This window comes from Octopus bimaculoides, chromosome 6 (genome assembly GCF_001194135.2).
Source record: "Octopus bimaculoides isolate UCB-OBI-ISO-001 chromosome 6, ASM119413v2, whole genome shotgun sequence".
Classification (NCBI taxonomy): Eukaryota; Metazoa; Mollusca; class Cephalopoda; order Octopoda; family Octopodidae; genus Octopus; species Octopus bimaculoides.
This window is the reverse complement of record NC_068986.1, coordinates 1,578,962-1,592,846: the sequence shown is the minus strand read 5'-3', so window position 1 is coordinate 1,592,846 and position 13,885 is coordinate 1,578,962. Positions and strand designations below refer to the sequence as shown.

At 34.4% G+C, this 13,885-nt stretch overlaps 1 protein-coding gene across 7 annotated transcripts in view; it reads left to right on the top strand.

Moving 5' to 3' along the window:
• The window catches only part of LOC106881073 (organic cation transporter protein), a 311,309-nt gene that overhangs the window by 192,176 nt on the left and 105,248 nt on the right, over nt 1-13,885 (top strand). For 2 of the 7 annotated variants that reach the window (XM_052968540.1, XM_052968541.1), the window contains one exon: nt 3,142-3,214. The exons of the other annotated variants lie outside the window; for them this stretch is intronic. The gene's annotated coding sequence lies outside the window, so the exon portion shown is untranslated. The remainder of the gene's footprint in view (nt 1-3,141; nt 3,215-13,885) is intronic. 7 annotated transcript variants of the gene reach the window in all.

Sequence of the window (13,885 nt, the reverse complement as noted above, 5' to 3'; positions counted from 1 at the left end):
ATATATATATATATATACATATATATATATATACATATATATATATATCTACATATATATATATAAATGTATTATATATATATATATATATATATATATATGATGCACACATGCACATACTTCCACATACTTTTGATGCAATTTTGATTTCAATTCAATAATTTTACTTTGAAAAGAACAATAAAAATCTTTTATTCATTCTTTTCCCCCACTTTTTTAGTCATTCCTAATTTTCTTCCAGAATGCAGCAGTTTCCTATTTTCCTATTCTTTAAGACTTTATCTTTTATTTGTTTTTATATCTGTGTGGGTGGGTGACAGTGGGAAATTACATTTATATCATCTTCCTTTTTTGCTTTGGTTTACCATTTTCTCAATTGATTTCTTCATTATTACTGGAAATTCCAGTCAAATCTCTTTATAATTTCTGTGCCCGTAGTAATTTACCATTATTATTATTATTATTATTATTATTATTATTATTATTATTATTATTATTAACTTCTATTGATTCTTTTCTTTTTAAATTTCATTTCTTTTTTGCATTTTAATTGAAAGAATTCTTTGGAATTCCTTCCATGACTCAATATATCTCTGATGTAACAAGCACAACCTAGCATCAATCTATGTCTGGTTGTCTGTCTGCCTCGCTGTCTGTTTGTCAATCTGTCTGTCTATCTATCTCTATATATTTTTCTGTATTTATCAATATCTACCTATCTGTCTGTCTATCTGCCTGTCTGCACATCAGTCTCTCTCTCTCTCTCTCTCTCTCTGACTGTCTCTTTCTGTATGTATCTATCCAGCTATCTATCTATCTGTCTGTCTCTCTCTCTCTCTCTCTCTCTCTCTCTCTCTCTCTCTCTCTCTCTCTCTCTCTCTCTCTTTCTCTTTCTCTCTCTCTCTCTGAATATCTATACATATAAATTTGACATGGGAAATTCTTTCTTGTCTTGGGATTCACAGTCAAACGGCTGGGTGGAATTGCAAGATGCGTAGAATGATCCAGTAGTGATGCTAGTCTTTGTATTTTTTTCATAGCTCCCATGGCTACTGAGATAATCTACTATAATAATATTCTTGTGTTTATGAATGAGAAAGGAGGGGGTGGTAGATGAATAAGGAAGGAAGGGGTGATGTCATACTTGGTAGTGGGATAATGAAAAAATAAATCAAACAGCGTTTCAACTCTGTGAATATATGTGTGTGTATGTAAAAGGGGAGGTATGTGAATGTGTGTGTGTGTGTGTTTTTTTTGTGTGTTTGTGTGCAATGGAAGTGGGATGGTTCATCTTTGTTCACTTAGTATTTGGGTTTATTTTTTGATTTGGTTGAATCTTGGTTGTTTTTTTGTTAGTCGGTTATTTTTAGCATCTCGACAGAAAAAAGTCATTCTAAAAGTGTCTTTTAACGTAAGCGTGCCCAAAATAGTCGAATGCTTACACAGAGCAGGTTTTACAGTCACATCATCCAAACCGACCGGGTTGTCTTTCTATCAATTTATCTTTCTATATGTCTGTCTATCATTCTACATTTGTTTTCCTACCTATATATACACATATATATATTTATATGACTGCCTCCTATCTGTCTGTCTATCTATGTACCTCTCTCGGTATATGTCATTTACTATGTATCTATCAAACTGTCTGTTATTATGTGCATACACAATATGAAATTTTTATGCAATATTTATAATCCTTATTAATAATTTGCTTGCTGCTGCTAAGCAACATTTAAATATATGTCTACCCAGAGTGAAAGAGTACTCAATAATTTTAAAAGAAAAGACTATGATTGAACAATCTTCTAAAAATAATTTTGGCTCATTGAATGCACACATACCTATATGTGTATGCATTTGTTTATATGTGCCTATGGTAGTTTGTTTATTTATGTGTAAAGCACAATTCCTACACATTATAAAGAAACAAACATGTACTTGATCTTCTCCAGTCATCAACAGCACACAAATAAAATCCTCAAAGGTGCTCCAAATGCTAATCTCCACAATCTATATTATAGTATTTCATGGCAGTCTAGCATATATATAAACATGTCGGAAACCACATGACAAAGGTTAGGATTTCTCTCTGTAGCACAGAAATATTTCATCCTTGATCAGTAAGTGATGCTCTGCCATGCATGTGTCTCCTTGTAGTAGGAGAAAGAAACTTTTGACCCTTGCTTGCAAGAAAGAATGTTCCATGTTATGCTATCAAAATTTGTGTTTATATATAATTTGGTATTGTACTTGATTTTCAAGTGACATGACCTGAAATTACATGTTCTAACTGAAAAAGTTCTCTTAGCTATTTAAAAACATTGTATGCTATAAAGTGTTAAAACCATGCAGCAATCATTGTGTCATTGGTCAGGTCACAGATGTATAATGAACTGTTTGTTTCTTCTCCTCTTCTGATAATATAATAAAAATGGATGTGATGGTATATGTCTGTTGTTAATGTCAAATATATATGTCAGGCATTCTTAACTGTCTTGCATATTGTTGTTATATGCATTATATTGATAGGTGTCTGTGATAATCCATGTGAGATAAATATCCGGTTTTGTTCTTAATTACTTGTAGTGATTGTTTTGAAAGAAATGAGTCATTTATATATCTGAAAGAAAAATATGTTTCTTTTATCAAATTGATAACTAATAAAATAAAATTATAAATATATTTGCAGTTGATAGGTACGTGTGTGTGTGTGTGTGTGCATGTGGTGTGTGCGCATGTGTATGTATGTTTGCATGTAGTTGTTTTACTATTGACTTTGATGAGATTTGAATTCAGTATGCAGAGAACCAGGAGAAATATGCAAAGCATTTTTATGACACTTTAACAATTCTACCAACTTGCCACCTTGGCAATAATAATTAATAACATCAACAATAATTATTGAGGAGAGGGTTTAAAGTTGTAAATATATTTTCCAGCAATTTGTATTCAGTTTTTTCAAGTTATCAAACCTTCAAATTATGCTGCTTTTGGGGAAAAATAAATGATAAAAAAAAAGATAATGTTTATGATAATAAAAATAATAAGCTTGCTTCTTAACGAACCCGTATCTTAACATGTTTAAGAATCTATATTTGATAAATGTATTTCCTTACAGTTTTTCTTTTATTTTTCCAGGTAAGAATTTTTTCTCATGAAAGACATTTCAAAGTTGCAGATATTTATATAATATAATTTGGATCAAAAGAAGGTAAAAATGTTGTTACCTGTTTGTTTATTTTTTTAAATTTCTCTTTAAAATGTCATATCAAAATTAAATTGAGAACAACATGAAAATATGACAACAGTTCTTCTATTGGTATCATATCAGAGAGCAACTGTAGTCTCGTTTTCCTCATTTTTCCTTTCCTCTCACATTATCTGATTGAGATGTTTGAATCCAATATGAAGCATTTGCACTATGCTGTTTTAATGTGATGATTTCATTGTTAGATATAATGTGGTATAATTGAACTGCCCAACCTCAACATATCACTGGTATTTATGGCATGGCTGTGTGGATACAGAGTTTGCTATGTAACCATGTGGACAAGTCTTCTTCTCTAAGCCTCAGGTTGACCCATGCCTTGTGAGTGAAACTAATAGATTGAAAGTGTGTGGAAAACTGTTGTGTGTGTCGATATGTTCTGAGTTCAAATTCCGTCAAGGTTGACTTTGTCTTTCATCCTTTCGGGGTCAATAAATTAAGCACCAGTGAAACACTGGGATCAATGTAATCGACTAGGCCCCTCCCCACAAATTTCAAGCCTTGTGCCTATAGTAGAAAGAATTATGTAATAGCATATTTGAGGGAACATGTGGAAGGGGTAGACCCAGGATGACCTAGGACAAAGTGGTGAGAAAGGATCTACAGATGTTAGGACCTACTGAGGAGAGGACAAGGGACCAAGACTCCTGTTGGTTTGCATGCTTTTACATCAAACTAAGTAAAAGCATGGTTGTCCTAGCATACAGGCTTGTCCCCTGCAACTCTTTCTGGCTGAGTACCTCTGATCTTGTTGGCTCATAACTGCTGGTTCCATGCAGAAAAGCACCCATGCCAGTGCTGTGTAAAAGCAGCTATAAAGTGGTTGGCATTAGGAAGGGCATCCAATTGTAAAAACCATGCCAAAACAAACATGGAACCTGAACAGCCCTTCAGCTGGTCAACTCCTGTCAAACCATCCAACTCATGTCAGCATGGAAAAACAGATGCTAAATGATGATGAGGATTACTGAAAGCTTCAGATTCCCTATGTCATAATAGGGTCATGCTAGGTTTGATCCTACAACCACATAGAATCCGATGTGACTCTTTCCTGCCATATGAACTTGGTAGATGGAAACTGTGCAAACAGCTGTCATGCGTACAATTAGTAACTCTATACTTTAAATGCAAATTGAAAGTAAAGCAATGATAGTAACAGCGGTTGTGATGATTGTTGTTGCTGCTGTGGTGGTAGTGGTGGTGGTCGTGGCAGTAATGGTGATGTGTTAATTTCATTAAGCTAGAATATTATAATGCAGTGTGGTGTTGGCTACACAAATAAAGCATAAACAAGCAGATGATAGTAATCTGAATTAATATGGAAAACAAACCAGTGCATCCTGTTGGAAACAAAACACACTTCCCTTGGTAGTCAACCAGGTGTGAAAGCCCATTACACCATATTTACTAAGAGCCATTCCTCCATTTATTTCCAAGGCCCCAATAAACACTGTCAACACATATCACAGTTTTATGACCAGGAAATTTTTCAAGTTTGTTTCCAGAAAATTAGGTTTATTTATTTAGAATACATTTTCCATTTTTAGTGTTTGTTATTCTGTACAGGTATTGATGGAATGGACAAGCCTGTATACAGTATATCTCTGTTTATTTGTTCAGTCAACTGTGAGACTTGACTTCCTGAGATTTGAGTTCAATACTTCTTCACATGTTTTCCTATAATATTTATCTTCAGACTGTCAACATACAACACTTTCTGCTCCTCATTCATTTGTAGCACATGAAACACAAGAATTAGATATAGGTCCCTTGGTGCATCTAGGAGAGTAGGAACTCCAAATAAGAACTGATTCAGCCTATGACAACCCAACTATGGCATAACAACATGAAAATCATCATCATCATGTTCACTTTCCCATTCTTGCATGGGTGTTGGACAGAATTTAGCAAAACAGATTTTTCTATGACCATATGTCTTTCCTGTCAGCAACCCTTACTTGTTTCCAAGCAAACTTATGACCAAAAGTGTTTCAGCTGTATGTATCCAATTTTAATTAAACAGCCTACATTGTTCAAAGTGTCCTTAATTTCTTAGAGATGGTAGGGTGTGTTTTCAAGGAAATTTGGTTGCTATTTTTAACAATTTAAGTAACCACACACAGACTCTCTTAATGACTCGAATTTCTCAAGTTGGCAGTTTAAAAATGTGAAGAGGACGTTTCCTAGTCAAGGTATTTGACCACACTTTTTCTACACTGAAAATGTCACTCCATTACAGTATCGTAAACAAAGAATTTTTGCAAAAGCGTCTTCATCTCTTATTTCACCAATTCTGACACAATAAAGTTTGACATTCTTTTCCCTTCTTTCAATTTTATGAATATATTTTTCTGAGATCATTAAAAATTATATTTTGTCTTAACCTGGACAATCCCTGTATTTGAACTCTATAGAATATTTATGGCAGAGTCGTTTAAGCCAAAGCTGTATGCCAGATCTTGTAACAGCAAGTAATCTTTGTTTTATAGCAGTTCAGAAGGAATGGTTGAAATTAGAGATTGCATCATTTAAAAAATTCCTGCTGGCAGTAAGATGATTAACAAGAATGCAAGATAATCATGCCTGAAGCATTAATTATTAAACTTTGGTTATGAATAAACATTAAACTAATTTAATTCTATTTTTTTTATATAATTTTAATATAATAAATGATTTAATTTCAATAAAAACAAACATTAAGAAGGAATATCAAAAATTTTAGCAAGTCTTCTATTTCATTTGATCTGGTTTGATCTAGTGCTGTGTGTGTGTGTGTGTATATTTCTGTGTGCGTGTATGTGTTTCTGTGTGTTGGATGTGTTGTGTGCATGCATGTGCATATGTGCATGCATCTATGTTTCTGTGTCTGAAGATGTGTGTGTGTACAGGTATGTGCACTCATGCACATATGTGTATGTATGTGGATTCAGGCATGTATGTGTGTGTGTTTACACATATACATCCAGGGAGTTTTAACACTCAGCTGCTAGGAGTAGGAATCAGATTTCGATCAAATTACAACCTACCATATTAAAAACAAAAGACCCATTGCATAATGTAATGCACATTACATTATGTCTGAAAGAAGAATGCTTTTGATCATGTGTTTGCGGGGTCAGGGTTAACCTTGAAGCTTAGCAGCAAGTGCAACATGTTATGCAAGCTATAAGTTTGTATTAAAAAAAACTACCAGGTTCTGGATGATTGTAAAAAAACAACTTGCTGCCGTGTATGTATAGCAAGTCAGATTGCTGTAGAACCAGGCCTCTACAGGCTTCATCCATGGACAGATTTGAGATCAGTCCAAGCTATAACTGAAACCCTTTTACTGGAGAAAGTAGTTTTATATACCAATTTTTCTTTTGCTGAAGAACAACGTGTTTAAAACTACTTTCTTTTGAGATATGCCAAGTTTATTAAGGCAGCATGACTTACGGAAAATATCAATTCTATGTTTTTTGCTAGATATCCAACATCATCACCCATGAAATTTAATTTTGCAGTGAAAGAGTTAAAGTTACACATCTCTTCACTTCAATGCATGAAATAGTTACTATACAGTTCAAATAATCTGGCCTCCTTGAAACTTAGGTAATACCAAATTATCAAATGTACTGGTTTATTAGAACTTGGCTTTAAAAAAACAACAAAACTATGTCTCTTTCATGAGGTCACCAAATTTATAATTATATTCTTCAGCAGCATCAATATCTGCCAGCTTCTTTTCACCAGACAAATTAAGTTTATGAAAACATAGTTTCTAAATCACCCTGTTTTAAGCACTCAAATCTCTGCAATATCTTTGTGTAATTGCTTGATATTTTCAATGACCATTGAACCATAAAATATCACACTCAGACCTTGCAATTGATCACTGAAATGATATTGTCTAATTCTGAAAGTTTTTTTTAATAAAATTTGCTGCACATTTCTACTTGCATCTAAGTCAGCCATAAATTTCATTAACTTGTCCCTTTGTTTCTTATTGTCATAATTTGTTGAAGAACCCATGTTATATTCTCATGCACAACAGTGTTCCAGTTTTCATCTCTTTTCAAATGCTACATGAATTCAAGTTTACAATATGAATGATATCAGCATTCTTTACACACCTTCCCCAAACTGGTTTGTCTTATTGACATTGCACAATATTTCCACCACTAATGGAGTGGATGATATATGAGGAGATAAATGCAGATACAAAACCTTTGGGAGCTAACCACAATTCTTTTAAATGAGAATGGAACTAATGGACATCAGAAGCCAGCAATGGCATGTGGGAAAAATCAAAAGACTGAATGAAGCACAACAAAAAGTGCTGGACAATTGATTTTGTCAAACTGTTAGATAATGGATTAATGGGACTTTACTGTATGTATATGTATAATCTTTGTGGCACCAAAATGGATTCTCTCACTAAGACTCAAATACTCATGGACTTTAAAAGTAGTATGGCACCAGTGTTAGAATACTAAACTCCTATTTTTAACCTGTTTTGCCAATATTAAATTAAGCCACTGCAACTCTTTATTAAATACAGTTTTTTTTTTGTTTTTGTTTCTTTTTTTGTGTTTATGTGTGTGTGTGTGTGCATTTGTGAGTGTGTACATAACACATTTGCAACTACATACTTTGGTTGTCATCATCTTTATTATTTTACATCCATTTGTCTTGCTGGTAAATGATTCCCTAAGTCTACTCCATGACAAAATCTGACCACTTGTGGTTTCTTGTCAACTTTTTTTATGAAGTCTGGCATGTTAAGATCACCTTTCACTGGTTCTTCACATGTCTTAATCCACAAACTCTTTCAAATGAGATCATATGACACTTCATCACCCATCTGTCATTCTTTAAGCACATCAAAAGTTGTACCAAAGCTATCTATTCTCTTGCATGCTACGGCTAATTCCTCTAATGCACACTTTTCCTCTCAGCTCAGATAACCTGTGTTACATCATTCATGCAAACTGACATTACACATCCAGTGGAGCTTGCTTCCTTCATTTCTTTCATGTCTTTCTACATGCATGCAAACAAATGCAATGTATATGTATATTTATGAAATTAATTAAGGGAAATATCTTAGAATAACCACTGTCATGTATTTGTTCACCAAAGATTGATATGGGTGCATTAAATACTATACTATATCACGTTTTGATTTCTTGAAAATATATCTGCTTCCAGAGGTTGTAAAACAATTTCCTGATAGTAATCGGGGACCAGCTTCAAATGAGAAGGGGAGATAATCTCAAGAAATTCTCAAATAATGACATGCCATTAACAAAAAGAAAGTTTGTCTGGAGAAAAGTGGATAGCAGGGGGTCATGTGTTTCTGCCTCAGTAGATGTCATCAGCACAACAGTTGTCCTACCAGATCAAAATACTTAGACATAGAACAAAATATCTAAGACTTAGCTATAGCTGAGTGAATTTGGTAGATGTAAACTGAAAGAAGCTTCTTTGTGCATTGTGTGTGTGTTTATACATATATACATACATACAACTTATACATATACTTATATATATTATGTTTATGTATATGTGATTATATAGAAATATACATATGTTTATGTATGTACATACATACATGCATGTATACTTATATATATAAAGAAAGAAGATAAATATGGTCAACTGCTTTGAAACTTCAAGCTTCTTTATCCTGATTACAGATTTACGTTTTTACCAATAATAATTGATGCCCTTGCTTTTGTAAGTAAATGCCTGTCAGTCTGGATAAGCTTGGATTTGCAGAAAAAGGAATCAACCAACTGAACTTGCACATTACAAATACAATCTGTAAGCGGAAGAGTGAAGCTATACAAGACCTTTCTCAGGTTTAAAATGTGACATTGTTTTCGTTATCTTCATTCCAACGATGGATCTTTGTATCTTTGTTAGAAACCAGCTTTTTCTGCAAAGGAAGAATTTAAATAATTAAAAACTGAAAAGAACAAACAAACACACACACACACACACACACACACACACACACACACACACATCTATACACACACTCACATAAACACACACATATACGTGCATATATATATATATTTATGTAAGTAAATATAAATGTAAGTAAATGTACAGAAACGTATGTATGCAATGTGTGTGTGTGCATGCACACACACACACACACACATCTATGTGCATATGTGTATGTAGTATATCTGGTAAATTACCTTTTTCTGCAATAAGCTAAAGCTACTGCTTATCCTTTCAATGCTTGTTTTCCAATCAATATTTGTTGAACCAAGTGTGGCAGCCTGTTGCCAGGCAACAAGTATTATATTATTTCCAAAATTTTACATTTTATTTCCTAACACACATTGTTCGCTATCAATTGGACCTTGTTCATCTTTTATCATCCATTCAGACTGATTTTCTTTCATCTCACCTGTTGTCTTTAATTTTCTTTTTATATTTTATAATTTTTTTTTGTTCATATTGTTGATGCATAACTTATTATTTATTTATTTTTTATTAATATTTTCTAAATCTTTTGCATCCAAAAGCTTTCATTCCTGTTGCTACACTTTGTTTTGTTTGTAGCATTCATGCGCATGTAACAGTGCCAACGAGGGAGTTTCTACATGGTCTGTTGACATTCTAGAAATGACAGCCAACTTTTCTCTCAAATCACACCTTATCTACTGCTGTGAATAGGTAAAACTTAATTAGATGACGTAGTCTCATATCCCCTGAGCAAAACAAAAACAGGGTGGTTACAGGTGGGGTGTCCTTGATCCATAGATTGGATGTCTTTGAATCATGGCTGGTGTGTCTTTCAACTACGGCTGGAATGTCTTTAAACTATGAGCAGAGTGAGTTTGTTCCAAGGCTAAAGTGTCTTTCATGCTGAGCTGAAGTATTTTCAATATATGATTAGAAATATTTTCATCCAGTGCTAAATTGTTTGTGATCCATTGTGAGGATGTTTTTAATCCATGGCTTGAGTATTTTTTATCTATGACTTAACTTTGGTCCACAGCTGAACTCTGTCTTTTGTCAATGGCTTGAGTATCATTGAGCCATATCATTTGATCCACAGTTTGAATGTCCTTGATTATTGTCATTGATCCATGGCCAGAGTATCTTTGATCCACAGCTTAAGTGATTTTGATCCATAGTTGGATTGTCTTTGGTCCATTCTAGAGTGTCATTGATCTGTAGCGAAAGTGTCTTTTAATCGTTGGTGAGAATGATCTATGAATGGAATGTCATTGATCCATCACTCAAGCGACTTTGATCCACAGCTGGAGTGACTTTCTTTCCTGGTTAGAGTGTCATTGACCGATAGCAAGAGTATTTTTTCATCTATGGCTTGAGCATCATTAATTCATGGCTTGAGCATCATTAATTCATGGCTTGAGTAAATTTGATCTACAACAATAATGTCAGTCAGAATGAGGATATTAGGAAGATGTTTAGAAAAGGAGTTGCAACATTTCTGCCATTCTTATAGAGATTCAAGCAGTGACCACTCCAACTATTGATCAACGACATGCCATCCATGGGCTAAACACTGACCAGCAATGGCTCGCAACTACTTTAATCATTGATCAAAGACATTCAGTCAATGGAGTGGGGATATCTTAACCATTGATTAAAGACACTCTAGCCATGGCTCAATGGCATTCCAAAGTGTCTTTGATTCCTGGTTGGAGTGCCTATGATCCATGAATGATTTATCCTAGATCAACAGGATAACTGGGGAGGAGCAACCTTGATCCATAACTGGAGAGTCAAAATTGAACTGCTGCTGCTGCTGATATAGCAGTGTCTCCATGAACTGAGAGATCAAAATTAAGGTCATGTCTCTGTTGAATGGGCTTCAGTTCCCTTTTACCCCTTGTATGTCATTGGGAATAACACAACGGCTGCCACTACATTTCTAAATATGAAATATCTTCTAGTTATCTTCATATCATCTTTCTAATTTAAATTAGTAATTATTATAAATCATACGGTTATTTTACATCCTTTTCTTCTTTTGTCTTCTTATTATTATTGCATTGTTAAGGCAGCGAGCTACCATACCAGGAAAAAAATGCTTGGCAGTATTTCATCTGCCTTTACGTTCCAAGTTCAAATTCTGCCGAGGTCGACTTTGCCTTTCATCCTTTCGGAGTTGATAAATTAAGTACCAGTTGCATACTGGGGTCAGTCTAATTGACTGGCCCCCTCCCCAAAAGTTTCAGGCTTGTGCCCAGAGTAGAAAAGGTTATTATGAAATTGTTGTTGCTTTTGTTGTTATTATTCTAAGTGTTTACTGTGAATGGTCATGTTTCACAGAACTTCACTTAAAGCTAATTTCTTTCTACCAAGTTATCTAAAGATAGTGTGAGGCATATGTCTGTTATTTAAGACTGAAATTGAGGTGAGAAAGAAAGAAATTTATGGAGATTATTATAAATAATGTGTAAGAAATTGGTATTATTTGTAATCCTGGCAAAGCAGTGAGGTTGGCTGAATCCTTAGCATGCTGAGCAGCATTTTGTCCATCTTTATGCTCTGGGTTCAAATACTGCCACAGTCAACTATGCTTTCATACTTTCAGGGTCAATAAAGTAAGTACCAGTTGAATAATGGGGTTGACATAATCAATTTTCGCCTCCCCTTGAAATTTTTGGCACAGTGCCAAAATTTGAAAGAATTATTAAAGAGGAGGAAGAGGGTAGCATGGAAGGTTTGTGGAATTTCTTCTGAACGCTTTACTTTGTGAGTTCAAATACTGCCAAGGTTGTTTTTGCCTTTCAGCCTTTTGGGGTCAAAATAAATACCAGTTGAGTACTGGGGTCAATGTAATCAACTACTCCACTCTCTCCAAATTTCTGGCCTTGCACCAAAAAGAGAAAGGATTAAAAGTGGTCCTGGTACATTGGCAGATTCATTAGAGTGTTGGACAGAAGGTTTCACGGTATTTGTTTGGACTCCCTGCTTCCTAAGATCAAATCAGACCAAGGTCAACTTTGTTTTTCGTCCTTGCATGGTTATTAAAAAACTTTATGAGTCCAAAGTGGTGAATAAGTGGAAGTTTCAGTATCTCGTCCTGTTCTGTTCATTCAAGTTAAAATCCCACTCCATCACTGAAAAATGATGATGCTACAATCAGGAGTTGTAACCAGCATCATGTGACAGTAATTTTGATAAAACACCAATGGAAACATGGTTTGCTTGGTTCAGTTGGGAGATGGATTACTACCACATTGATTTTGTTTTAACTAAAACTGAATTTTTACATCACAAAAAAACAAAACAAAACATGACACACTTCATTACAATGTCACTTTATCATTAGGGACTTTATTCTAGTTATAGTTTAATGAAGGTTTGTGGCTTAATGGTTAGAGTATCTAGCTCATGATTGTAAGGTCATGAGTTCAATACCAGCATGTTGTATCCTTGAACAAGACATTTTATTTCATGATGTTCTAGTCCACTCAGCCTGGAAAAGGGCCAGTTGTACATGTAATTCAAAGAGCCAGTCTTGTCATATTCTGTGTCACACTGAATCTCCCTGAGAACTACATCAAGGTTATGCATGTCTGTGGCACTCTCAACCACTTGCACATTAATTTCATGAGCAGGCTGTTCCATTGATTGAATCAAATAGAACCCGGGCTGCCGTAATTGACAGGGTGCCAGTTAGTTTAGTCATGAGAGAATGGTACTTAGAGTTCCTGATGTGACAAATGGGAAAGACTTCAACGGATAAGAAATATTGTTATAAACAAAATTAGGGATTTTTTTCTTTCTTTTTTTTTTAATTCTACTAGAACAAATCTGAATATTTTATGTATTGGAAAATCCATATCATATTTTCAATGGATGGAATTTGCAAGTCACCCAGTCAATTCTCATTTGACTTTGATGTGTGGCAGGCGTATCTCAAACCAATAGCAATTATACTGTTGCAGTGGGATGGAAACCTTTTGATCTAGTTTTTTATCTACTTAGATCAGGGTTGAAGACACCACATCTCTCCATTTCCTCACTCTCTGTCTCTCTACACACTCTGTCTGTCTGTCTGTTTCTCTCTCTCTCTCTCTCTCTCTCTCTCTCTCTCTCTCTCTCTCTCTCTCTCTCTCTCTCTCTCTCTCTCTCTCTCTCTCTCTCTCTCTCTCTCTCACACTCTCTCTTTTATGGGTAGCCATTTTGGAAAAGGTAGAAAAATATTGACAAGGAAAGAAAGATATAAAAGAAGATTTAATGATTGCAAAGATAACAAAATGTCTCAATAAAATAGAAACAAACAAGAAGAAATATCATAAATGTGCACACGCACACGCACGCACACACACACACACATACATACACACGCACGCACACCTGCACACATACACATAAAGAAAGAGAAAAGTAAGAAAAAAGACCACTTAGCAGCAAAGAAAAATCTGTGGCCATTACATACAATACAAATATTGAGTGGTTTATATAAAGCAATGTAATAGGATATGATATTTATAACATGGATATTGGCTGCAATACTTCAGCATATGGAAATACACTGAGGGGATATCTACTTAGTAATTATGAATACATGTTGCTGCATGTCTATATATGAAATATACATTTTCATATTGGATATAACAACAGCTATGC